The sequence below is a fragment of the Megalobrama amblycephala genome, linkage group LG11 (assembly GCF_018812025.1).
Source record: "Megalobrama amblycephala isolate DHTTF-2021 linkage group LG11, ASM1881202v1, whole genome shotgun sequence".
NCBI lineage: Eukaryota > Metazoa > Chordata > Actinopteri > Cypriniformes > Xenocyprididae > Megalobrama > Megalobrama amblycephala.
This window is the reverse complement of record NC_063054.1, coordinates 20,820,055-20,847,267: the sequence shown is the minus strand read 5'-3', so window position 1 is coordinate 20,847,267 and position 27,213 is coordinate 20,820,055. Positions and strand designations below refer to the sequence as shown.

The window sequence follows — 27,213 nt, the reverse complement described above, 5'->3', positions numbered from 1 at the left end:
TTGATTTAAGTATTTTTGTCATAGAAACATTTAGATATAATTTATTATAGTTCAGTTTTAGGTTTTCAATTGTTTCTTAGGAATATATAAACATTATACGAAAACTATGAACATTTACACTCCAACCAACCAAACTCATCGGACTCATTGCTACCTGACATCACCCATAGCCTACTACATCTCCCGTTAGACATCAGGACATCTACCTTGTGCGATCATGCGCACTCGCTCGCTCTGGTCGAGTGGAAAAAAAATGATGACGTCAACTCGCTATAGGGTCTGTGCAAGGCTGAAATCAAGCACATTCATATGTCCAGTCTACTTAAACAAAACAGTGGAGTTTGAATGAATGATGAGACCACATACGAGGTAAGCACAGACTTTCAGCTGACTTTGTGGATGAATGTGTAAATTGCGCATATACGCGCGTGCTTATGGATTGTGTTGTTGTGACACGAGAAGCGCATTATCACCGCTGTCCGATCAGTGTACGGAAGGGTAATGGTGATTGACGATTGTATGTACGGTAAACTGTTTATTCAAATACCCCAAATGCCAAGAATGGAGCTGTTATAAGAATCAATGACTGATCGCACGGACCGGCAGATCCTCAAAACTAATGGGAAACAAAAGAGTTGCTCACAATTTTGCATGTGCTTTTACTTTAATTTTTTCGTTGCCTAGCTTCGAGGTTTAAAACGAACGATTTGCATCTTATTTGCATGTGATGTTCTTTCCTCTTAAATAATGAAGCCGGTTCAGTTTTGTGTCATGTCACTTGTGCATGATAGTTCAGAGCACAGCCAGCCTGCCTGCCTGCGCGCGAGCGCGAGAGCGAGCATGTAACCGGCTTCCTAACAATGTTTCACCATCAGAGCTTCTCAGCTTCACCAGAGCCATTCATTGTTTAGCTATAGACTTTTTCCAGATTTTACTTACCTGATAACATATTTTTTTGGGCATATAGCTTTTTGAAATTCTTTATATTCTACATGATTATTTACAGAATATTTTAATGATTAAGAATCTTTTAATGTAACTTATTTGAGTAATTTAAAGTCGTCTTAATGAAGACCCCCGACTGGGCCCTGGACCACTTAGTTATAATTACGATCTTGAAGTGAATTCTGCTCTGAATCTATATTTGTGTTTAGTTGTTTTGCCCATTTGTAGGAGTTTTGCTGTTATTTCCCTCTCAGTCTGTCTTTGTGTTTCTCTCTTCATTTCCTCACCCTCATGTTGTCCAAGATGTATGATTTTTTTCTTCAGCTTTACAATGTACTTAGATCACACGCGTATGACAGTTGGCTAGACAGTTTATACAAGTTTAAAACATTAGTATTTTTCTTAGACACACACCTATCGGTTCTCTTCAGAAAACATTGATTGATCCATTGGAGTCATATATGGGTTGTCGGTGTGATCGCTTTTTGAAGCATCAACTTTTGGGTTACTATACACTTGTATTGTATGGACCCACAGAGATTATTTTTCTAAAAATCTTTGTGTTCATCTGAAGAAAGTCCTATACTACATCTGGGACAGCATGAGGTTGAGTAGGCCTAAATGATAATGAGAGAATTTTCATTTTTGGGTGGACTGTCCTTCCAATCCCATCTGGTTGATAATGCTGCTGATAATGGATAGTGTGGAAATGAGGTTGCGGTTTATTGTTTGTTCACTAATCAAGCATTCAAGTGCGAACTAGACCTAAAAGACTTTCCTATTTGTCCGTCAGCTGACAACCACGTACTGATATCCTCTCTTTGAGTTCCAAAGCCCATGTCACTCCACATTTTCATCAGTCTCAGCCGGTTCTCTATTACTAGGACAATATATCCTGTGGGCACCGCGGGGGCATCGTGAGTGATGGATTTCCACACTTGACTCGACTTGTCTTCCTCGCAGACTGAGCATATTGCGGCCTCAAATGGGGTCCTGCTTTGACTCTTAATATAAGGCATTGTGATCAACTTCAACAACCGTTTCACATGATTTCCCTAACAAACAACGCCTTGTTTGCATTTTATGATATAAGATTGTTGTATTAGGCATGTTATTGTTATAATGTATCCCTTTAAGACAATGTAGGTGAACCTGAACTTTTGCTTTTAAAGGCACAATATGTAAAGTTTCGCCACTAGAGGTCGCCTATTCAAAACAAAGGCTTGATGATGCTGAGATTGAGCGCGGAATCTTGGGAGTTGTCTTCTTCACTTCACAGCCAGTGGAAAAGTATCGGGACGGGACTTGGGGCAGAAATCATGTTCTTGGATGAGATTATTAACATTACTGTAGGATGAAGCAGAGCAAGGCTGAGTGATGTTGGAGCTGAATGAGACCACTGGAGCGATTGCCAATGAGAGACGAGCACGACGCATGCCTCGAGAGCAGTGGAACTTTTATTATGCCGTAGTTGCTGCTTGCACTTTTTCTGTGGGGTAACGCAGCGCTGTTTATCATATTAGACACATTTGAGTGTGTTGAAAATGATGTTATAACGTTAGCTACTCTGAGCGTTCGCTTGGCGGCTGCCATGAGACACTTGTTTCACACTGCAGTAAGCTAGATCGATATCATATTAATAAATGCTGGATGGACTTGTGTTGATAAATTGCATGCAATTAATTTTAAAATACATTGTATGATGGAGAAAATACTTTATTACTGTTACTAAAAATATAAAGCTGCATCTGATTATGCTATGTTAGCTACTTCACAAAATAGTGTTTTTCTCTGAGGCATGATAAACACGTAGTCACAGAAAATAAAAAAAATGAGATTCAAACAATAAGACTAAACGGATTTTGTCTATATAATAGAAGTCAGTGGTTACCAACATTCTTCAAAATTTTCTTTTTTATGTTCCACAGACAAAAGAAAGTCAGGTTTAGAATGACATGAAGGTGAGTAAATGATGATAGGATATTTTTTTGGGTGAACTAAATGAACTTAAAATGGAGTCTCAGACATGAATGTGTGCTTTTGCCGTCATTAGTATGTTTAATTTAATAGAGCTCTGTGATGAAGAATACGTTGCATTGATTGGGATTGAATGAACGCATTTCTGGTTAAATGGAGTCTAGCAATAAAGCTCCCATTATTAAGTCTATTGAGCTCTCAGTGAGCATTCAGTAGTTGTCTTTAGTAAAAAACCAGACAGTTTTAAGAGAATAAGTGCCTTCCAGTGCTTCATTTCATTTATCACTGACAGTGTACATTTGTTAGCTATAGTGTACTTGAGTCCACACAGGTTTATAGGACTGTCACTTTCTTTTTGTGCTGTATTGTGCACCTAGTGTTTCTTTATGTAGTTCGAGATCAGGCTGGGAAATGGCACAGACATTGTGAGGGATAATAAAAAAGACTTGTGTTTAAGCCGTTCTCTGTCCTTATCTTTATATGGAGGTATTCATTGGTGGGTGTGTGTGGCATGTGTTCCCTTTTGTCTGACTGTGCCATCAACAAACCACCTTTTTTACAGAGCCACGTGCCTGGGTGCAGGTGAAGGGTGTGTGTGTGGTGGGGTGTTTGGTTAATTAATTAGGCGCAGGGTTACACCAGTCAGCCTATCAGAGGACTGCGGCCACAACTGCTGCTGCCTCCACAACTCATGTTTGTTAATGAGGAGAAAGCTGAGACACCGCTGGGAGTCGTAATTGTTTCCGCTGGTAAAAGGGTGGTCCCGGGACAGCTGGGGTTACCCCACACCAACACTGCACATCACACTGCTCTGATGCACAATGCAGATCAGTGTTGCCACTTATAAATACTACCGCTCAAGTTTGGAGTTGGTACGATTTTTTTTGTTTGTTTTTGAAAGAAGTATCTTCTGCTCAACCAAGGCTGCATTTATTGGGTCAAAAAAAAAAAAAAAAAGTTTTCTATTTTCATATGTGATTTATTCCTGTGATAGCAAAGGAATAATATGCTGATTTGGAACTGAAGAAATGTTTCTTATTATTATCAATATTGAAAACGGTTGTGTTGCTTCATATTTAATCCAGGATACTTATTTTTCAGGATTCTTTGACTTAAAAAAAGTTCCAAAGATCAGCATTTTTAAAATAGAAATCTTTTGTAAAATTCTTTTGTGTCACTTTTGATAAATGCATCCTTCCTTGCTGAATTAAAGTTTTTATTGATTAAAAAAAATCATACTCGCCTCATACTTTTTAACGGTAGTGTACAACACCTACGAATTAATGCAGTGCTATTATTTGAGTTGATTTATAATAATGTTCATATAAGAAAAAATACATTATATATTCTAACCGCTGCCATCTTGTTGCAAACCGCATCTGATGCTGATCTAAACATAGTCTGCACTGCAGTCTACATTTTTGGCTTCCCTCCCAGTGTTTCTGCCTCAAAGTTTGGTCATAAGCATTGAAGTATTTTCTGTAATTTTTGTCATGCATCAAAACCGGTATGCTTTAAACTTTCAGCACTTCTAGTCCACTTCTCATCCCTCTGTTCTCCATCTTTTGGAATTTAGCCATGTCAACAGTCCAAGAACTAGAACTTTATGAAAAATGCAAGGTTGCTGGACTTCAGAAGATGCTTTTCACCAAAAGATCTGTGAAATACTGAAAACATTTAGCTACCATCGTGCCAGATACTAATGCGACAAATAGAGTTGTCAAAAATGTAAAAAAAATGTGACACTTTGAGCACTGTTGAGTGGATTCGTAAACACCTCCGATTGGCCATTGTGTTCACACTCTCATCGGATATGTCTGTGATTGGCTACAATGATCAATGCTCGGGAGCATTTGAAAGCACATGGAAGTGTTTGAATTTGAAAGCGGGAGTGTTTGGAAGCAAGCTTCTATCAGTGGACTATCAACGTGTGTATCTGTGTTTGTTGAAGAGCGTCAATGATGACTAATTACTACATGTTTTTGAAGTGTTGGTCATTGAAGCCAATCACAGACATATCCAATGAGTGCTTGAACACAATGGCCAATCAGAGGTGTTTACGAATCCGCTCAAAGCGGCACATTTTTAAAATTTCAGTTCTGACTTGGTACCGAAGTCAGTACTTTTGACAACTCTAGTGACAAATAAAACCTTCAAATTTGGCTCAAGCTCAGTGCTTAACCTCAGCGTTCAGTGGAAATGTGTTGCACACATCTTGAGTCTCTGTTGTCTTTTGCAGAATTGGATGAGCACTTCGTTAATGGGGCTTGAGAGAGATCGCAGCATGGCAATGCTCTACGAGCCTTTCGGCTCTGGCCAGACCTTATGAGATAGGATCCCACTCAACTTGGCCATAACAATGGGCCTGTGTGACCGTTTGAATGTCCTATTCTCTGAGTGGTGTGGTTCACTTGGATCAGACAATGGCTTCACTTTGCATCATTTATTTCCAGAGGCCCTGCATGTTACTAGGCCACTCCTGTTTGCTCCGTTCTGAACCAGTATGCATCTACACACCTTCAGCAATTTTGGATCTGGGAATTGTTTGTTCTGTTGTCAGCTACGCTAAAATGGAAATGACTTGCGTTTGCTTGTAATATGAGCTCTTATTGTCTTTTTGCCACTGAGTCAGGTATAATCCTGTTTCGGTTTGTATCCTCAAGCTGTCCTTCATCTTGCTTCAAAGAAGATTATGTGAATAGTAGGGTGACTGTAATTACTTCTGATCTTTTCCGAGCTTCATTTTCATTCTCCTTGTTTTTCTTTTGTGCTTCTCAATGCTTCTGTCCTAAATCCTACTTTGCACACATTAGGAACTTACATGCTCTTCATGGTTGGTCAGTGTAGGATTAAACCTACCTGATAGATCTCTTACTCTTCTCTTTGATCCATTTTCCAGGCAACCAAACAAATTTCACTAAAACCTTATGCACAGTCACTTGCTGTATTCAGGCCTGGTAAGTTTTAGGGATAGTTCATTAATAATGAAAACTCTATTACTGTAGAATGTTTCTGTTTTTGTCGATGCAGTGAAATTCAGTGGGTTCCAAAACAACGCTGAACCTTGACCTTCATTGTTTAGGCAAAATCTTATTTTGTGTTCCAAAGAAAGTCAAGTTTGGAATGACATGAGCGTGAGTAAATGATGATAGAATTTTCATTTTTGGGTGAATAATCCCTTCAAGAGTTTGACTTTCTGGAAGCTTTTAGCATACTTGCGCTCTAGCTGAGGTAAAATCATTGGCCTTTTCCTCAGGGCCACGAAGCCATGAGGTCTTTCTCCTCTTGGAGGCCCCTTGACCTTCTTTATTCCCCCAGGGTCAAGGAACAGGTCATCCTCAGGGTGCTTTTGAATAGTTGTAGTTTTCTTAATTCATTGAGGGTTGCTGGTGCATTCCACAACTTTGCTCCCAGGATATTGAGAATCTGGATGGTTGGTTAGTGTTTTATTAACACTTGCATAAAAGAAAGCACGTCCAACTAAGTTCACTAAAGTTCTCAAATATAACTAAAGGAATATTCTGGCTTCACTATGAGTCAAGCATTTGTGGCATAATATTGATAACCACAAAAAAATATTTCATTTATGGTACGCAGTTATGGTATGGCACATATAATGTATGTGAATGAGGTTATTTAAAAAAAGTTAATGGGATTTAAAAGTGGAATTATGAAGTTTATAATTTTATAAAAACACTTTTAATTCATATTAACTTCTTTATTATTTGAGCTGTAAAGTTCTCATTTTTATGGCTGTTTTAAGGTGTATGGTGTCAGATTGTAATATAAAAAGTAAAAACAAAACAAAAAAATGAAATGGTAACTTTACATTACTCTACTCTATAGATGGTTTCATCGGACGCGCACGCACTGCCATGGTTACACGCCTGACCCAAGTCTACCGGAAGTTAAGTTTGGGCCACAAAACATTTGTTTATGTTGTTGCCGTTAAAACCGTCTATAATAATCATACTAAAATCACGTTACAATCATATTGTTTATATTTTGTGGCTTTACTGAGTGTTTTAATGTTGTATGGATTGGCCCCATTTATTTCTATTGCAAGTGCCTCATTGTAAACATTTTTTGGTTTTAATTTTTATTTTTTTAAAAGAGTGACAAGTGAAAATTAATTTGTGTTAACCCTTAAATGCATACCTCGGGTCTTTAGTGAGCCGGGACATTCATTCACTACCCTCCTCCTCGTTCATTTTTTAAAGTTAGACATTAGCCTTCTTAGTATTCCTCAATCAATTTATTATAAAGAATATAACAAGAAAAAAATCATAAAATTATAAAAGAATGCCTATTTTTGTATAAATTTTTGTAAAAATTGTATAGGGTCGCTAACGACCCGAGGTGTGTATGAGTGTACGTATATTTTTTCTGCACAACAATAATTGAATCTTAGATGACGGAATAAGCATAATTCACCTTTATTCCACAAGGTGGCAATGTCTGATACACAATGATGAAGTGACGAATCATTCAGACAGAAAACAAAATAATAAGAAAAACATGAAATTGCTCAGCGAGCAAGTACTGAACACAATCAAATATGACTGTAACTGTCACTGGATTGATCTGGTGAAGCTGTTAGCGATCAAAATATTGATTTTGAAGATGTTGAAAATTATATAGTTCTGAGAATACTTTTGAGATCGCGAATGGGCTCATATTCATGACCTCAAACATAAAAATAGCCTATTATTTGCTGAATTTACTGGGAAATGAGCTCTGATGAGAACAGTGATGATGGCATAAAACATCTGCTCAAACTGAGCCCTTCCAAGCTCCAAAAGGTAACAAATATGCTTTATTTTATTCTTCTGTAATTTTTAGTCTAATATCAGAAGTTTTATATTATCGCGACAGGTAGAGATCCTTCCGTGTTAGATATAGATCTGGGTCGATGAAGACCCGAATATGTAAGAATGATTGGCGAAACAGTCCTGCAATTAAGGGTTAATCAACTTGAGTGTGGCAAATTTATCATAACTTGTATTGAATGTGGAATATTCATTTAAAACTAACTTGCTCTTAATTTTATCCATGCAGGGGGCTTTAGACTGCAACTAGAATGCGAAATGCGACAAAAAAAAAAATAAAGAAAGAAAGAAATGCGACAATTTACAATCTAGTGTAACTTTTTTAGTCAGATGTTTAATTACATTCCTCTTGAATTTATTGTTGCTGTAATTATTTAAAGTTGGCAGCTCACAGGACTTGAGTTCTATGGATTCCTGGTGTTGTTAGACAGACTGGGTGTAGACAGGTGGTCAACGTTGAAAGGCCTTTTTCATATCCTTTCAATAACTCAGCAATTCTCTGAATTCTGTGGCTTCCTGGTAAAGTAAATATTCAGTAACATTAAACCAAGTGCCTCACACCCTTAAGAAATGTGCACTTTTTTTAATTGCTGCCATATACTTTTTGCCTCGTATGGAAATTCATACATGCATAAGTATCAAGATTTTGTGTAAATTAGAACAGTGTTTTTTGTTCTTTGTTGAGCTCAGCATTTATATAAATGCAGTTGTTTATAACCAGATTTCCTCGTTTGATAGCTTCCCGCTGTTTGACCTCTCTAAAGCAGTTTGATTTGTTGCAGGGATGTCCAGCAGTGTCTATGTTTGGGCCTGTGGTTTTAGTGGCGGTGTGTGCTCTCTCTACAGCGTTGATGTTGCTGTCCTTAGTGCACTGTAATCTGAGAGTCACAATCTAACTGTGGGGAGGCATATAGACATGGTGCTTCCTCTGCCCCCACACTGCTGGAGGCTGGACTGATAAAACAAGGCCAACGGCCAAAACAAACCTCAGCATCATCCTCCCTCAAAACTCTTTAAGGAGGTGAAGTGTGGCTGAGGGTGCTCTGGCCCCCCCTAATAAAAAATTGAGATGTGTAGAGACTGAGAATGGGGGCAGCGGATAGGAACATGTTTATTACAGGTATGATTAACACAGACAGCCTGCTGGCGACACCTGAGTTGTAAAGTTACTTGGTTAGGCATTCCTTCCACAATGAGCTCCTTTAGTGAACTTCTTGTGTAAGTTAAAGGTGCCCTAGATTCAAAATTTGAATTTACCTTGGCATAGTTGAATAACAAGAGTTCAGTACATGGAAAAGACATACATTGAGTTTCAAACTCCATTGCTTTCTCTTTCTTATGTAAATCTCATTTGTTTAAAAGACTTCCGGAAAACACGTGGATCTCAACATAACACCGACTGTTACGTAACAGTCGGGTTGTATGCCCCAATATTTGCATATGCCAGCCCACGTTTCCAACATTATGAAAGGCATTAGACAAGGGCAGCCAGTAACGTCTGGATCTGCACAGGTGAATCAACAGACTAGGTAAGTAAGAACAACAGCGAAAATGGCAGATGGAGCAATAATAACTGACATGATCAATGATAGCATGATATTTTTAGTGATATTTGTAAATTGTCTATCTAAATGTTTCGTTAGCATGTTGCTAATGTTCTGTTAAATGAGGTTAAAGTTACCATCGTTTCTTACTGAATTCACGGAGACAAGAGCCGTCGCTATTTTCATTTTTAAACACTTGCAGTCTGTATAATTCATAAACACAACTTCATTCTTTATAAATCTCTCCAACAGTGTAGCATTAGCCGTTAGCCACGGAGCACAGCCTCAAACTCATAGAGAATCAAATATAAACATCAAAATAAATACTCACATAATTCGAAGCATGCATGCAGCATGCATGACGAACATCTTGTAAAGATCCATTTGAGGGTTATATTAGCTGTGTGAACTTTGTAAATGTGCTGTAATATAATCGAGAGCTCGTGTGGCAGGGAGCACGCAAATTAAAGGGGCGGCGTGCTGAAAAAATCAGTGCATAGTTAATGATGCCCCAAAATAGGCAGTTAAAAAAATTAATTAAAAAAAATCTATGGGGTATTTTGAGCTGAAACTTCACAGACACATTCAGGGGACACCTTAGACTTATATTACATCTTGTGAAAAAGCATTCTTGGGCACCTTTAAGTGCACTGCCTTTCTTAAAAGGATAGTGAGTTGAAAAATTAACATTCTGTCATAATTTGTGATTCAACATATTATTTATTTAAAAATACATTCCATGTCTCCTGAAGTCATACATTAGCTTTGTGTGAAGAACAGACCAAAATGTAACTTTTGATAGGTCGAGGAGTGTAACAAGACGTAACTCGACACACGTTCACTCTCTTGCATTACAGAAAAGCGAAGCTGGCAATGTCCCAAATGGTGCTGACATCTTGGAACCCAAGTCTGCGCAGTAGTGAGAGCTGCTGTATCAAGGCCCCGCCCACACTCTCGCAAAATCTGTTAGTACAGTTTACTGTAGAACAACTCATTATGTCGGTGTAAGATAAACAGTTATGGAAATGTAGAAATTAAAGCTCCCAAAAATCCCAAAAAAAGTCTGTTGGTGCCTCAGTGACTACTTCGGTCCCACTTTATATTAAGTGGCCTTAACTACTATGTACTTACATCAGAAAATAAGTACAATGTACTTATTGTGTTCATATTGAATTGCAAAACACATTTGCAGCTATTGAGGTGGGATACGGGTAAGGTTAGGGAAAGCTTTGGTGGTATGGGTAGGTTTAAGGGTAGGGGTAAGGTGTAAGGGATGGGTCAACAGTGTAATTATAAATGTAATTACAGAAATTAATTACAGATGTAATTACATGCAGGTGTTTTTAAAATATAACTAGAATGTAAAAACTTGTATGTACACAATAAGTGCATTGTATCAAATGAGTAATTTAAATGTAAGTACATAGTAGTTAAGGCCACTTAATATAAAGTGGGTCCACTACTTCGTTCAGAGAAGCTGTCAATCACAGCTGTCAATCATGATGTCACACCCCTGTTTTTATAGATTGAATAACTAACTAAAACCAAACTTATTTAAAAAAACCGAACACTTGAACACATCAGTGTGATTAAAAACTACCTAAAGTGACAAACAAATTTAGGAAAAAAGTGTAATTTGATTGTTTTTAATTTGTCTCATGTCCCATTAGATTACATGGAGAGGGCAGGGTTTATGACCTATACTGTATCCAGCCACCTGGGGGCGGTCAAAATGTTTTGGCTTCATTTTTCAGGACTTGTGCGACACACTTGGTTGGTACACGTTTCCTGAAATGATTCCTTTGTGATTCATTTGGGTATATTTCGGTTATAAAGTTTATTTTGCTTACAAAAGAAATTTTCTCTCAGCTATTGCGGTAAATTATCCAGAGAACCTTCCAACTTGGCACATAATGAAAATATTAATTTTAAATTTGAACAATAAAGCCCAAAATATACAGTTCAATTGCTATTTATTTAAAGGTGCCCTAGATTATGTTTTTAAAAGATGTAATATAAGTCTGTGAAGTTTCAGCTCAAAATACCCCATAGATTTTTTTTAAATAATTTTTTTAACTGCCTATTTTGGGGCATCATTATAAATGCGCCGATTTTATGCTGCGGCCCCTTTAAATCCCGTGCTCTCCGCCCGCAGAGCTCGCGCTTGCCTTAAACAGTGCCTTAACAAAGTTTACACAGCTAATATAACCCTCAAAATGGATCTTTACAAAGTGTTCGTCATGCATGTGGCATGCATGCGTCGGATTATGTGAGTATTGTATACTGTTATATTGTTTACTTCTGATTTTGAATGAGTTTGATAGTGCTCCGTGGCTAAAGCTAACATTACACACTGTTGGAGAGATTTATAAAGAATGAAGTTGTGTTTATGAATTATACAGACTGTAAGTGTTTAATAATGAAAATAGCGACGGCTCTTGTCTCCGTGAATACAGTAATAAACGATGGTAACTTTAACCACATTTAACAGTACATTAGCAACATGCTAACGAAACATTTAGAAAGACAGTTTACAAATATCACTAAAAATATGATGTTATCATGGATCATGTCATTCATGTCATTATTGCTCCATCTGCCATTTTTCGCTATTGTTCTTGCTTGCTTACCTAGTCTGATGATTTGGTTGTGCACATCCAGACGTTAATACTGGCTGCCCTTGTCTAATGCCTTTTATAATGTTGGGAACATGGGCTGGCATATGCAAATATTGGGAGCGTACACCCCGACTGTTACGTAACAGTCGGTGTTATGTTGAGATTCGCCTGTTCTTCGGAGGTCTTTTAAACAAATGAGATTTATATAAGAAGGAGGAAACAATGGAGTTTGAGACTCACTGTATGTCATTTCCATGTACTGAACTCTTGTTATTTAACTATGCCAAGGTAAATTCAATTTTTCATTTGAGGGCACCTTTAACAGATAAGTTTGTGACTTTTCGAATCATTCATTTCAAAGACCTGCTCAAAAGAGTTATTAATCTGTGAATCGGACTACAGTGGTTTTGCTGTATGTTTTTGCATGCAACCAATGAGGACAAATCAATAGAAAGATGTGTTTTCTTGCCTGGCATGCCCTTTTTATGTCTTTACTTTCAATTCAGACTGCAAACTAGGGTAAAATATGACTTCCTTTGCTATGGGGCTGTAGATTTGATGTCGGGTTCATGAAAGAATCATTTTGGAGCCAAATCTTTTCAATAAATCGAATGATCGTGTTCACAAAAGTGTGTAGACTTAAATATCAGTCTGTTCCAAACACAACACTGGTTATTTCTTCAGAAGAAGTGTAATAGAGCAGTCATATATACTTTTATGTTGTCTTTTTTTTTTTTTTTTTTTTTTTGTCATTTTGGTGCTTGACAGCCTCAGTTCTTATTCATTTTCATTATATTGATTATACAGTAGTTAACTTTTTGGTTTGTTTTAAATTGAAATAAAAAGGTGGCCTATCCCTGTTAAAATTGTGTATGTAAAGTGAATCTAATGACTGAATAATTGAAAAAAAAACAGCAAGACTTCTTCAGAGACTAAGTGTTTGCCATGTTTGCCACACACTTCCATTCCATTCCCTTCCCTGTGTCAGAAACCACTGAAAGGGCTTCAATTAAATCTTTTGTTCTGTGGTGACTGAGTGCTTGTAAGATTCCATCATCGTCCTGTCTGAAAAACGAATCCCCCTCATTCATCAGAGAGGCCAAATTTCTGTTTTTAACATGCTGCTGTTTATACATGTTCTTTTGTTACCTGCACTGTCATCCGTGTTTCCATGATGTGGCTTGATTTGGAGCCAAAGAACAGCTGACGCTCCAGGTGTGCTGATAGTGGGTGGGCTAAAACATTATATCACTGCAGAAAAAAAAAAGAACATCGGGAGCATTGTCTTAAAACTAATGTGGGTACTAAATAAAAACCAGCCAGTGCCATAGTGATGTGGGGTAGAAGTAGAGAATGGTGTGTCTGAGAAGCTTTCAGAAGATGTGTAAAAATAGATATATCAATTTCTAACTCTATTGAGATTTTTGTGTCACCAGGTGTCTTTTCCTAAATGCTGCAGTGCTGGGGTGAACTTAAATATTTAGAGCTCTCTAAGGGTGACAAGGCTTTGAGGGAGAAGCTTACAAGGTCAATAGAGGGCTCGTAAATTGTCATTATGTCTCCTTAACTCGAAGAATGTTTTACGTTGAAGTGAAAAAGTAGACCTTAATTCCAGTCTTAAAGGGCTAGTTACCCCAAAAAATGTAGTATTTCAGCATTTACTCACTCTAATGTTGTTCCATACAGTGTAAGCGACTGGTGACTATGGTCTTTGAAGTTACAAAAAGGAAAAAAATTGCCACAAAAAGTAGCATAAAAGTAGCCTATGACTCGTGCTCTATTTTCTAAGTGTTCTGAAGTCATACAATTGCTTTGTATGAGGAACAGACCAAAATTTAAGTTGTTATTCACTGGAAAAGATTGAAAATATTGTATAACAGTCACACTGTCATTTTAGTATTATTTATATACTATTATAGTTATATATTTTCAGTTTTCAGTTATGTGCTTTTGTCATTTTATTAGCTTTTTTAATATTTCTCTTTAGCTTTATTTTATTTTTATTTCAGCTTAAATACCTCAACTTAAAAATATGTATTTCAGTTAGTTCCCAAGGCTATATTTGTAATTGCCATTTATTTTTTTTCTTCATATGATATTTATATTTTATTTTATTATTTCAGCTTTATTTCAATTACCGATTTTTAATAGTTTTAGACTAGTTTTAATGAACAATAACAACACCAGTGCTTCCCACAGGTTTGAAATATACTTGCGGTGGTAGCCGGTCGAAAAATCCTCCTATTACCCACGGCACAAAAATGGTCTACTACATGTGACAAACAAATAATGTGTGATTTTTAACAGTATTTTTATTTATTGAAATTAATTTGAATTACATAGCATATTACATTTAATTACATATTAATATTATGCATTATTATGCATTGTAAATTATGCAAAATTACAGCATTTAAATGGTTCACCTTTTCCTGTGTTCGTCTTGCTGTCATATAGTGTCTCTCTCAGTGAATGGGACACAGATTTTACTAGTAAAATTTATAAAATGAATAATATATGTGTCAAATAATGTTCTTAGTCTTTTCTTCCTGTGGGGGAGACTACAATAATTTACTATGAATTAAATGGAAATCAAATTAAATACAATTTATTATGTAACCAAAATACCAATAATGCTCAAAAGAAAAAGAAAAAAACTTAGCGTGTGACTTTTAATTATAAACAAGCCCGAAATACACCGGGACTCTTATTTTGAAATGTCTGTACTATTGCAGGCTGATCCTTCAGATTCTTACAATCGTCTAAAACATTTTATATAAAGGCCATAAAGTAGACTTTGTAATAATTCATCAACTCGAGTTCATTAGCAATCGCTTGGCATAAATCTGCACTTTTCATTGATTGAGAATCACTTTGAAGCAGACTGAAGCTCTGTTGCGCGAGCGCTAAGATCTCCTGTTGAGATTCAAGGAAGAGAGGAAATATGAATTAAATGGGGTTGAGAAAAGATGCAGCACCTGTGGGAATGTTAGCGGGAGTAAACAGTACTGACACACACGTAACGAGCAGGTATGAAACGACTAGTTTATCGATCGCGGATGGTTTCATTATCTTGTGCGGATATAAAAGTATAAGAGGATAAAAATAATAAAAGCAAAAATGTGTCTCCAAATATACTTGGGCGGCCGTTATTATACGTGGGCGGCCCGCCCAAGTAAAGTCTATGTGTGGGAAGCACTGAACACTGGACATCCATGCACACCATTCACTTTTATTGTATGGAAATAAACATTTTGCTATCATATTCTTCTTTTGTTAGCAACAGAGGAAAGAAAGTTGTACAGTAGTATTGGGTGATAAGCTCCATAGTCGTATCGTATGTGTAATTGTATTGTTATTAGTGTAATTAGATGTTTTGTGAATGTGCTATGGAAACAAAACAAAACACTGACGAACAATGCTGTTTTGGCTTAAACAAAAACTGTTTAAGAATGACCCGTCTCTTTTATAACAAGCACTCTTGACAGTTTGTGAATAGATTCATTTGAAATTCAATTTTGATGTGGGATGTAGTTTTGTAGCCTGTTTTAAAAACAGTTTCTTTGAGGAGTCTTCAATCCTCATACATGCGTGTCGGTGTCCCAAGTGTGGTTATGTGGTGATTTCGTTTTGAAATTAGGGAAGGCAAATGAATTGTAGGTCCTAATATTAATTTGATTTAATAATAATTAACACATTAATGGGAAAACGAGCCAATTATCGTCAAAGCCATTAGCCATCGGTGATATGTGACTTCTATCGTCTCTCGGCACAACCCTATCTTACAGTATTCAATAGACATGATGGTGAAAAAATAAGGACTAAATTTTCATTTAGTTTCCAACTGCTCCTTATAGCCTTTTTGAATGAGAGACTCTCAGATTTGCTTTATTACTGAAAAAACATTGACCCTCAGAAGCCATATTTTCTCTCTCATGATTACATGTTGATTGCATAGAAATCCAAGGTTTAACATAATGTGTGCATGTGTTTTATACTTGTGGTAAGTGCCTGTTTTTGCTGTTGTGGTGTTTACCTCACCTTCACTGAATGTCTTAAGACCCAGGTGTACATGAAAGTTCTGTGTCTTTCTCCTAACTTCTAATACAGATGCAGAACTGGGTTGCTTCTGACCCAGAATCTGTGCTGGGTGGAACTCATTGCTGATGTCCCCTGGAGTGTCAGCACCGGCTGTTCTAGTTCTTCAAAATAAGGCCATTTTCACTTCAAGCATCTGCAATGCAAGTTGTTTAGAATTAGGACTTTGAAGGACAAGGTTTTTGGCATTCTCGTTCATTAAAAAGACTTCAACGTGTTTGTATGTTTTCCAAGGGTCTGTTCAATGTTTTTGTCAAATCCTACTTTTGTTTAATCCACTTCCTTCCACAATGTGTTTTAGTCCTTTTCTAATTAAATGAACATGAGAGAAATCTTGTGATCCACTTGTGTGTTTAAGACTTTGGGGACCAACCTCTTGCTTCCTGCCCAATGACAAGCAATGACCTATTTTCCTCAGTCTCCAAACACTGCTAATACCGTGTCCTAACCAGATGCAATGCACTACATCGATAAAACAAACAATGAAGTCTATTTCTTCCATGCAGTTTTAGAACCACAGTGAGCTGCATGACATTTTGTTTATCACTTGGCTTATACTCTTTTTCTGCAGCATCACACTGGGTAGCCCTGCCCACTGTGGAATATCATTGGTCCCAAATCCTGCTCCACATATAACTGTATATCAAATATTATATATGTTCTCATTGACTCTGATTGATTGCATCACATGTGATTTAACTTCAAAGGTGTTGTTTGTTTGTTTGTTTGTTTGTTTGTTTGTTTTTTATTACTGTACTAAAGCATAAAAATACCATAATATGTTTGCAGATATTTAGGTAACATGCTAAGTTTACATGTCTTGTTTCTCCAAAAAACAATGCTACAGCCAGTTATTTGTTCGGTGTGCATTCCATGTCGGAATGTCTGTTTTTGTTTTGGACTGTGCGATCCCGCCCTCTGCCAATTCACCCAATAGTATTTCGACACCCTGGGTTGCCATTGGTGGAAAACATTTTGCAACCATGGAAGCCAGCAAACGAACTGAGTCAGAGACTTGCAGATTCTACTTGACCTAAAAAGCTTCAAGATCCATCTAAAAAGCTTTTTAAGAGGAATATTAAATGCCCTTTCAGTACCCTTTCAACCGCTAGCTGTCAATATTACATATTGCACCTTTAAGTGTGGTAGAGTGCACGTTAAGATGTGGTGTTGTATAAGGTACATTGTTCTTATAAAGCCCGGAACACACCAAGCCGACAGTTGGCCGTCAATCTTTTTTTGTTCGTCGGCTGACTAAGTTTTCTCAGTGTGTTCCGCACCAACGGCTGAAGTTTGTCCTTGTTGGCTTTTTTTCGGCTGATTCAACATGTTGAATCGGTGTCGGAGCTCGTAGGGCCATCTTTTTTTCAACCCCATTTAATTCATATTTCCTCTCTTCCTTGAATCTCAACAGGAGATCTTAGGCAGAATGTCCAAACCAATGTCCAATGTCCAATAGTTTTCCACTGGAAAAAAAGTGAATGCCTATCTCCTAAAAGGACAAAAATACCATATAAAATATCATAAATTTTGTACAGAGAAATGCAATGAGTTAAAAAAAAACTAAATAACTTAAACTAAATAAAATAAAATAAAATGTATTTCAATCATGACAACTCCTTGGAAGATTTTTAGCATGGCAATGGTAATGTATTTGGTCATGGCTGAATACAAACCCGATTCCAAAAAAGTTGGGACACTGTACAAATTGTGAATAAAAAAGGAATGCAATAATTTACAAATCTCATAAACTTATATTTTATTCACAATAGAATATAGATAACATATCAAATGTTGAAAGTGAGACATTTTGAAATGTCATGCCAAATATTGGCTCATTTTGGATTTCATGAGAGCTACACATTCCAAAAAAGTTGGGACAGGTAGCAATAAGAGGCCGGAAAAGTTCATATAATGTACATATAAGGAACAGCTGGAGGACCAATTTGCAACTTATTAGGTCAATTGGCAACATGATTGGTATAAAAAGAGCCTCTCAGAGTGGCAGTGTCTCTCAGAAGTCAAGATGGGCAGAGGATCACCAATTCCCCCAATGCTGCGGCGAAAAATAGTGGAGCAATATCAGAAAGGAGTTTCTCAGAGAAAAATTGCAAAGAGTTTGAAGTTATCATCATCTACAGTGCATAATATCATCCAAAGATTCAGAGAATCTGGAACAATCTCTGTGCGTAAGGGTCAAGGCCGGAAAACCATACTGGATGCCCGTGATCTTCGGCCCTTAGATGGCACTGCATCACATACAGGAATGCTACTGTAATGGAAATCACAACATGGGCTCAGGAATACTTCCAGAAAACATTGTCAGTGAACACAATCCACTTTGCCATTTGACGTTGCCGGCTAAAACTCTATAGGTCAAAACAGAAGCCATATCTAAACATGATCAAGAAGCACAGCCGTTTTCTCTGGGCCAAAGCTCATTTAAAATGGACTGTGGCAAAGTGGAAAACTGTTCTGTGGTCAGACGAATCAAAATTTGAAGTTCTTTTTGGAAAACTGGGACACCATGTCATCCGGACTAAAGAGGACAAGGACAACCCAAGTTGTTATCAGCGCTCCGTTCAGAAGCCTGCATTTCTGATGGTATGGGGTTGCATGAGTGTGTGTGGCATGGGCAGCTTACATATCTGGAAAGGCACCATCAATGCTGAAAGGTATATCCAAGTTCTAGAACAACATATGCTCCCATCCAGACGTCGTCTCTTTCAGGGAAGACCTTGCATTTTCCAACATGACAATGCCAGACCACATACTGCGTCAATTACAACATCATGGCTGCGTAGAAGGATCTGAAATGGCCAGCCTGCAGTCCAGATCTTTCACCCATAGAAAACATTTGGCACATCATAAAGTGGAAGATGTGACAAAGAAGACCTAAGACAGTTGAACAACTAGAAGCCTGTATTAGACAAGAATGGGACAACATTCCTATTCCTAAACTTGAGCAACTTGTCTCCTCAGTCCCCAGACGTTTGCAGACTGTTATAAAAAGAAGAGGGGATGCCACACAGTGGTAAACATGGCCTCGTCCCAACTTTTTTGAGATGTGTTGATGCCATGAAATTTAAAATCAACTTTTTTTTTCCCCCTTAAACTGATACATTTTCTCAGTTTAAACATTTGATATGTCATCTATGTTGTATTCTGAATAAAATATTGAAATTTGAAACTTCCACATCATTGCATTCTGTTTTTTTTCACAATTTGTACAGTGTCCCAACTTTTGATTATTGCTGTTGTTATAGATTATTGCTGCTGCTGCAGAGCAAGTACAGAAACTTGCTACTGCCAGTACATACACCGATACGCTGCTATGAGAATGTAAGACATGCTCCTTCAGCACAAATAGCATATATAAAATTATCCATAGCTGATCCATACAGGTGGAGCTGGGGAAGGTGGAGGGTTTCAGAGGAACTCTGAAAGTGTGCTGCAAACTGCTATAGTGAACGTTAACTATTTAAAAGTAAGCTCATTGCTGCAGATGCGACATGAACCAATCAGTTTGTGCCATGTATTTAACAATGTAAATATCAGGTTGCATTAATGACCCACCAAGCCTGCGCCATCTGTTTGAACTTGGAACTTGGTATATCAATTAATAGAAATATTTAAATTCTTTTCTTGGTGCTTTTTTGTTCTTTGTGTAACTTGGCTTTATAAATCAAAATCCTCTTTTAGCTTTTGTAAGATTAGCTTGGACATTCTGTCTAACATCTTATTATATAATATAGGCTTATAAAAACATTTTTGGGCCAACTCTTAGGCAAGGTTTTCCAGAAGGACTGCAGGACTTTTGTGTCAAGTTGGGCTGGTTCTAAATTAATACATTGTGCATAATGAACAAGGTGGAGATGGTTGAAACCTGTACAAGCAATAATGCCTCTAATTAAGCGAAACTATGTTTAGAAAGGGCGATGCTGCAGTTATTATCAGTTTGAGCACATTTTCACAACTACACTTTTGCTAGCCCTACCATGTTAGTCTGACTAAGACTCTACTAACGACCTTGTCTTGTGTACTTGGCATTGCGCAGCAGGTCTGGTCTGGTTCAGGGTGAGCAGGCAGCGATTATGTGTGTTAGAGCATGACCTGCTTTGCTTCTTTTTTAAGGTGCATACCTATAAGACAACAAAATGTGCTGTTTCTCACATACAGACAAACAGGTCATCTTGTTCAGGCATGTTTAAATGGCAGAGGAAGATTCCCTCCTGCTGTGCTTTGCTCTGCAGCCAAGTTCAGTACTTAGGTCCTGTTCAGTAGCAGATCTTGAATGAGCTGATTTGCTTTTATGTAAACAAAAAAGAAAAAAGACTAGGTAATGTTCACCCTGAATGAAATCTTTAAAACTGTAAAAGTAAAATAATATGAAAAAATATTTTATTTTATTTTATTTTATTTTATTTTATTTTATTTTATTTTATTTTATTTTATTTTATTTTATTTTTTATTTTTTTATTTTATTTTATTATTTTAGGAAAGTTTTAATTTAATTTAAACATTTTTTTTAATATTTAGTTTTGTTTCATTTTAGAAATGAAAATAAATAAATATTTCTAATAATAAATTAATTTTAAGAAATATTTTAAAAACAATATTTCTTAAAATAAAAATTTGTTTTGTAATATAAAATTAAATGTGTCTTAAGAAATGTTGGGACGTTTTTTTAAATTTGAATAAAATGAAAACTAAGACTTTAAAATCACCAATATTTTATTCACAATAGAACATAGATAACATAAATGTGACCAGTCACGGAAAGTAGGGACACAAGTCGGTTTTGGGGCATTTTGAGTTATTCACAGATTCTGAAAGTGCAGTCTCCAAGCTTTCCAACGATGTGTAACACATGGAAATCTGATAATATTTGGAGAAGTTGTGGCCATTTGAAGGTAGGCAATCAAGAAAGCTCTATAGGGAGAAAAACGCCTCTAAAGTTGCAGTTCTCGCCTGTTCTCACCTGCTGGGAGTGACAATAGGGCTCATTTACATCTCATTTAGATAAGCCATACCCCCTGTAAAGCTGCATGGACCGCATACTATTAATAATAAAGGTTAATGTGCATTGTAAATGTCAGTAATTTATCTTTTTTGACTTTTATAAAAATTATTTAGAGGCTGAAATATGTGACTTTTTTGTCAAACCTCTATTTGAACTTGTGCATTGTAGATAACATGTTGCAAGACACTCCTTTAAAATCTGCCCATCATTTTTAATGTTATTATTTTAATGTTTATGTAAAGAAAAAGTACATATTGATGCTAATTTTATTTTTTATTTGCTGGTTTTCCACATAAAACTTGGTGAATTGACTTTTTGAACAGGATTCTGTGATAACCGTGATGATTTTGGTCACTATAATCATGAAATGAAATGTTCTCACCTGAGAAGCCTGTTAAAGAAGAATAGGCAATCCAGGAAATAACTGGACTAACAGAGAGGCCAGAGATCGCTAACTATGGCTATTCAAAACACTTTTCAAGTCAATAAATACACGATTGAGACGATGAATGCATGCATTGACTCAGAATTTGCGTCTGAATAGCGCTGGCTCCGTGGGCGTGGCCGCATTAGCAGATAATGAGCTGAATCACGGACTTCTGACATGGCTCTCTTTTCATACAGATTACATAAACACAGAAGGTTTGTTTTCGATTTGACTTACACATTTTAACACTTGACATTTCAACGTTTTTTCAGACATAGGCTAAGTATAATTTTTTTATGATTAGTATTCACTAAGTTACAGTTCATTTTCTGAGAACTATCAGATTGGACTTCGTTCAGAGGGAGACGAGAGATCACGCATAATGTTAGTTTTCTTTATTTTTCAAAAAGCACAACATTTTGTTTTTACTCTGAGTGTACACAAATAAAAGAAGACATTCTATAGTTTCAATTGATATATTACTTATGTCTCTATGACAAAAAATGACGGAGTATTTTAAGTCTGTTTTGCTGCAATGTGAAAAAAATCCTGCAAAATGCGCCGGCGCGTTACCCGACTCCAGAGAGGTAATGTCTTATTATGCCGCTTTCATCGTCGCTCAGATCGTCTTCAGAATCAGTGAGCGCTTGTTCATAAGCATCCGGCTTGTCGAAGAAGTACTTCAAAACATTCATTGAATTTTGATATCAGCTAGAGCCGGCCAGAGCGCTGCATAGTAAGTAGCCACGCTTCCCAGTATGGAAATACACACAGACAATGACACGCCCCTACTGCGTGCTAGAGTCTCCGAAAAACAAGCCGATTTCAACCTCAAATGTACGCTTTTAAATATACCAATACTGCTATCTCAAACACGGAAAGGCTTCTTCATGATCTCAACTAACAGATTCTGCAAAAAAACGAAAATCACCAATTTTGAAAAAAAATGCTTCTTTCTCATTTTGCTCGAGAGTTGTGCTGCCGACTTGTGTCCCTGGTTTCCGTGACGGGTCACAAATGTTTAAACTGAGAAATTTGACATTTTTTATGCACAAAATGAGCACGTTTCAAATTTAATGCCTTTTACAGGTCACAAAATAGTTGGGATAGGGGCATGTTTACCATGGTGTAGCATCTTCTCTTCTTTTCAAAACCATGTAAAGACGTCTGGACATTGAGGTTATGAGTTTCTGGAGTTTTGGTGTTGAAATTTGGTCTCATTCTTGCCTGATATAGGTTTCCAGCTACTGAAGAGTTTGTAGTCGTCTTTGACTTATTTGTCTTTATAGGTGAAAGATCTGGACTGCAGGCAGGCCAATTCAGCATCTGGACTCTTCTATGACGAAGCCAAGCTGTTGTAATAGCTGCAGTATGTGGTTTTGTATTGTCCTACTGAAATACACAAGGCCTTCCCTGAAATAGATGTCGTCTGGAGGGGAGCATATGTTGCTCTAAAAATTTATATACCTTTCAGCATTCATAGTGCCTTCCAAAACATGCAAACTGCCCATAGCGTTTGCACTTATGCACCCCCATACCATCAGAGATGCTGCCTTTTGAACTGAACGCTGATGACACGCTGGAAGGTCTCCCTCCTTTTTAGCCCGGAGGACACGGCATCTGCAATTTCCAACAAGAATGTCAAATTTGGACTCGTCTGACCATAGAACACTTTTCCACTTTACAGTCCATTTTAAATGAGCCTTGGCCCACAGGACACAATGGCGTTTCTGGACCAGTTCACATATGGCTTCCTTTTTGCATGATACAGCTTTAGTTGGCATCTGCAGATGGCACGGCGGATTGTGTTTACTGACAGTGGTTTCTGGAAGTATTCCTGTGCCCATTTAGTAATGTCATTGACACAATCATGCCGATGAGTGATGCAGTGTCGTCTGAGGGCCCAAAGACCACGGGCATCCAATAAAGGTCTTCAGCCTTGTCCCTTACGCACAGAGATTTCTCCAGTTTCTCTGAATCTTTTGATGATGTTATGCACTGTAGATGATGAGATTTGCAAAGCCTTTGCAATTTGACATTGAGGAAGATTGTTTTTAAAGTATTCCACAATCTTTCACAGCTCTGCCCATCTTTACTTCTGAGAGACTCTGCCTCTCTAAGACCCTTAGCTTTAATAGTTAATCATGTTTATAGACCTGATATCACTTAACTTAATTAGTTGCTAGATGTTCTCCCAGCTGAATATTTTCAAGATTTCTTACTTTTTCAGCCATTTGTTGCCCCCGTGCCAACTTTTTTGAGACCTGTAGCAGGCATCAAATTTGAAATCAGCTCATTTAGTGGATAAAAGTGAGAACTTCTCAGTTTAAACATTTGTTATGTTATCTATGTTCTATTGTGAATAAAAATTGGCTCATGTAATTTGAAAGTCTTTTAGTTTTCATTTTATTTAAATAAAAAAAAAAATGTCCCAACATTTCTGGAATTCGGGTTGTAAAAAAAATAAAAATAAAAAAAAATAAAATAAAAATGGTGGAAAATGTTTAAAGGAGTATTTTAGCAGTGTTGTACAAGGTTCATCTTAATATGCCAGTGCCAAACTTGTTTTTTTGCTTTTGTTTGTATAGGCTACTACACTGTGAAGCATAAGTGATTAAGTCACTCTATAGTCTCACTAACATCACACGACATTTCTTGACAGTAATCATGACTAGCTAAAGGTTTACTCAGCAGATGGGCGGAGCATCTGCATTGTTCACTCTCCTCACCTGGGTTTATCACCACACCTGTTAATATATCATTTACTAATTGTTATTGTTTTGCACTCACCTACTAATTTGCATGTATTCAGAGATGTGCACTTTTTTCATGTGTTTTGAGTTAACCATGTGCAGCTGAGCAGGTTTTAAACACGTAAGAGGATAACCGGATTAGGCAGCACTTTGTGAGTCAGCAGTGGCCAATATGTCTGAGTTAGTTTCCTTTCTCCCAACAGTCACGTGGTTATTTTTTTAGCCGCACTGTGTCTCTCAGCGCTCGTAACAACACACAATCAGAAACATGCGGGTCTGGTTTGAGATAGGAAATGCGAGTGTTAATGGACTTCCTGCCACAGTTTCTCTTTATCCATCCAAGCCTACCAAAATCCTAGGATGCTTCAGGCTTTATGAAAAATGCAGGAGAGTGTGGGGAATACTGATGCTGATGTTTCACATGGATGGCTTTTCGTAATGTGATCATGCCATGCCACATAACAGAATAAGAAACCTCTGATCCCCACATCAGCACTGCCTTTTATTGGCTCTCTGTGATATCTGTGGATAACGCAGCATGACTGAGCCTTCAGCAGGCCGTTCCCAGCACGAGAACATCAGGGCGCGTGAGATTGCTGCGGTAAGGTTTCACCGTCAAAAAGAACAGCACACATCTGGGATCAACAAGTTAAACCAGAGTTGTTAACCTTCAGATTCCAGTAATCTGGCGTAAGCATGATTCCAGCTTTTACAACAGCTGCAGTCCAGTGCAGTGAAGAGTTCAAAGTTCCATAATTTGGCGCCATTTGAGAATAAGGTGTTTTGAAAGTTTATCATTAACCCTTTTAAAGCACTGTTCTTAACTTAGACCTTAACTGATTCTGGTCTGTTTTTTTTTTTTTTTAAACAGTACCCATGGGCGATTTAGAGTAATGATGATAATGCCAGGCGCTCTCCAGATAGCAGAAACAAGCTTGGGTCAACATCATTGGCTTGGAATGCACATTGGATAATGCATGTCCCTTTTAAACCTAGCAGACCAGAGCTTAGTGAACTGCTTAAACCCAAATTATACTTTGGTTTTTACTTTGGTGTATGCTAGTGTATGTATATGCATAACGTGTGATGCGAACTTTATCTATGTGCGTAGGCCAATTTTTCTAACTGCTCATACTCTCATATGTATGTACTGAGGTTTTTTGCACTATTTTAGTTTGTCCACAAGGCGGCAACACTGGCGCATGATTTATAAATCGAGGGAAGGAAATAGTAAATTGTGCGCACGTTTTAGTAAACTGAGGGAACGAATTAGTTAATCATGCGCACGATTTAGTAAATCGAGGGAACAAATTAGTTAATCATGCGCACGATTTAGTAAATCGACAATTTTATTAGTTATAACTTTTGCAGAGAAATAGTGCAAACACTACGGACAAAGATGAATCTTTCTAGTGCACATCAATGCTTGTGTTTGCACATGCTATCAAATGGAGTATAGTTTTTAAAGGCTATATGTTCAGCTGTACACGTATGCTAAGTGTACACATACGCTAAAGGCTGATTTATACTTCTGTTTGTCCCACGTGTAGCCTATGACGTAGCCTGACGTGCACCTCTTCAAAAATGTTTGTCCCACGTGTAGCCTATGACGTAGCCTGACGTGCACCTCTTCAAAAATGTTTGGACGTGGACCGCAAGCGCTGTGATTGGTCTGCTGGAAGCCCTCCCATGGGTCAAAAAACTGGCGCGGAGCAATAGAAGAGCGAGCATTTTGAACTTCCATATGAATGAAAAACGCTCTGTTTCAGGGGACACATGAAGTCAAACTGCAACAAAAGTCGTTACCTATTTGCCGCTTCTCTGCCGTTTCTATTTGAAAGTTTCTCTGACAACGTACATGACAAGCTGCTTCTTCTTCGGCTTTTGCCTTGATACTCAACATGACCACGGACACTGCCAACTAGTGGTCTGCATGCACGTCGACGCAGAAAACGACACAGAAATATAAATGAAAACAGACACATAGCCTACGGCGCAGAGGCTCCGGCGGAGGTCCGATGCAGAAGTATAAATCAGCCTTAAGTGTACACATACGCTAAGTGTACACATACGCTAAGTGTACACATACACTAAGTGTACACATACGCTAAGCATTAAAACTGAGGTATACTTCAGGCCGATTTGTAATTCTCTACATAGACTACAACTCCACACAGAGTTTAATGGTTAGCATGTTGCTAAGCTAATAAGCAAAAAAATACACATCACACAAATGTTGGGTACAATAAAAAAATTTAAATAACACATAACTAATTTAATTGATTCTTCTCAGTAATTAATGAAAACAAACTAGCAATTATCTCTAACCTCATCCACCATCTTGAATTTGCTCATTTCAGTCCTGCAGTGAAATGTTTTTGTAGGCCAAACTGAAAGTTAGCATTACAATGTTAAAAGGGATTTTTCCAATGGCTATAATTGCAGAAAATAAGATCTGTGAGCAACAAAAGTTAGAAGTTTTATACATAATGATAATCTTCACTAATGAACACAACTTTTATGAACTTTGAAGCCTATAAATACAATCTCCAGAAGTAAAAATCTAAAGTTAGACTATAAATGAACTACACCACGGTTGCATGACTTCATTGTCAACATCACTAAGCTTCCGACAACTGTCAAGTCTTTATTTAAAGTCTACAAGTTGGAAAGTTTGAGTTGGAATATTTTGCAAGAGCATGAATGTAAACACAACTTGCTGTAAAAGCAAACTAGTGAGTATGAGTTTCTGTTTGGCGCAATGATGTTTAATGTCCCTGAAAACTTAAGCCACATAGCAACAACCTTTTTCAGGACATGTAAATACTTCACAAGGGGTATTGATGATGTATTTTATGTCATAGAATAAAACGTGAAAATATCTTGAGCTTGTGTTCACCACAGACATTATTTCAGACATTTAACCAAAAAACCCATTCAAAAATTCCATTAACTTCAGGATGACGAAACCTGAAAGTGCTAAAATGCTAACTTGTATC

General features: G+C 37.3%; 1 protein-coding gene across 1 annotated transcript in view; it reads left to right on the top strand.

Moving 5' to 3' along the window:
* The first annotated feature begins 228 nt into the window (after positions 1 to 228).
* daam1b (dishevelled associated activator of morphogenesis 1b) overlaps positions 229 to 27,213 on the top strand; it is a 115,853-nt gene continuing 88,868 nt past the window's right edge. Inside the window, 1 exon segment of the mRNA XM_048206657.1 lies at positions 229 to 369. The gene's annotated coding sequence lies outside the window, so the exon portion shown is untranslated.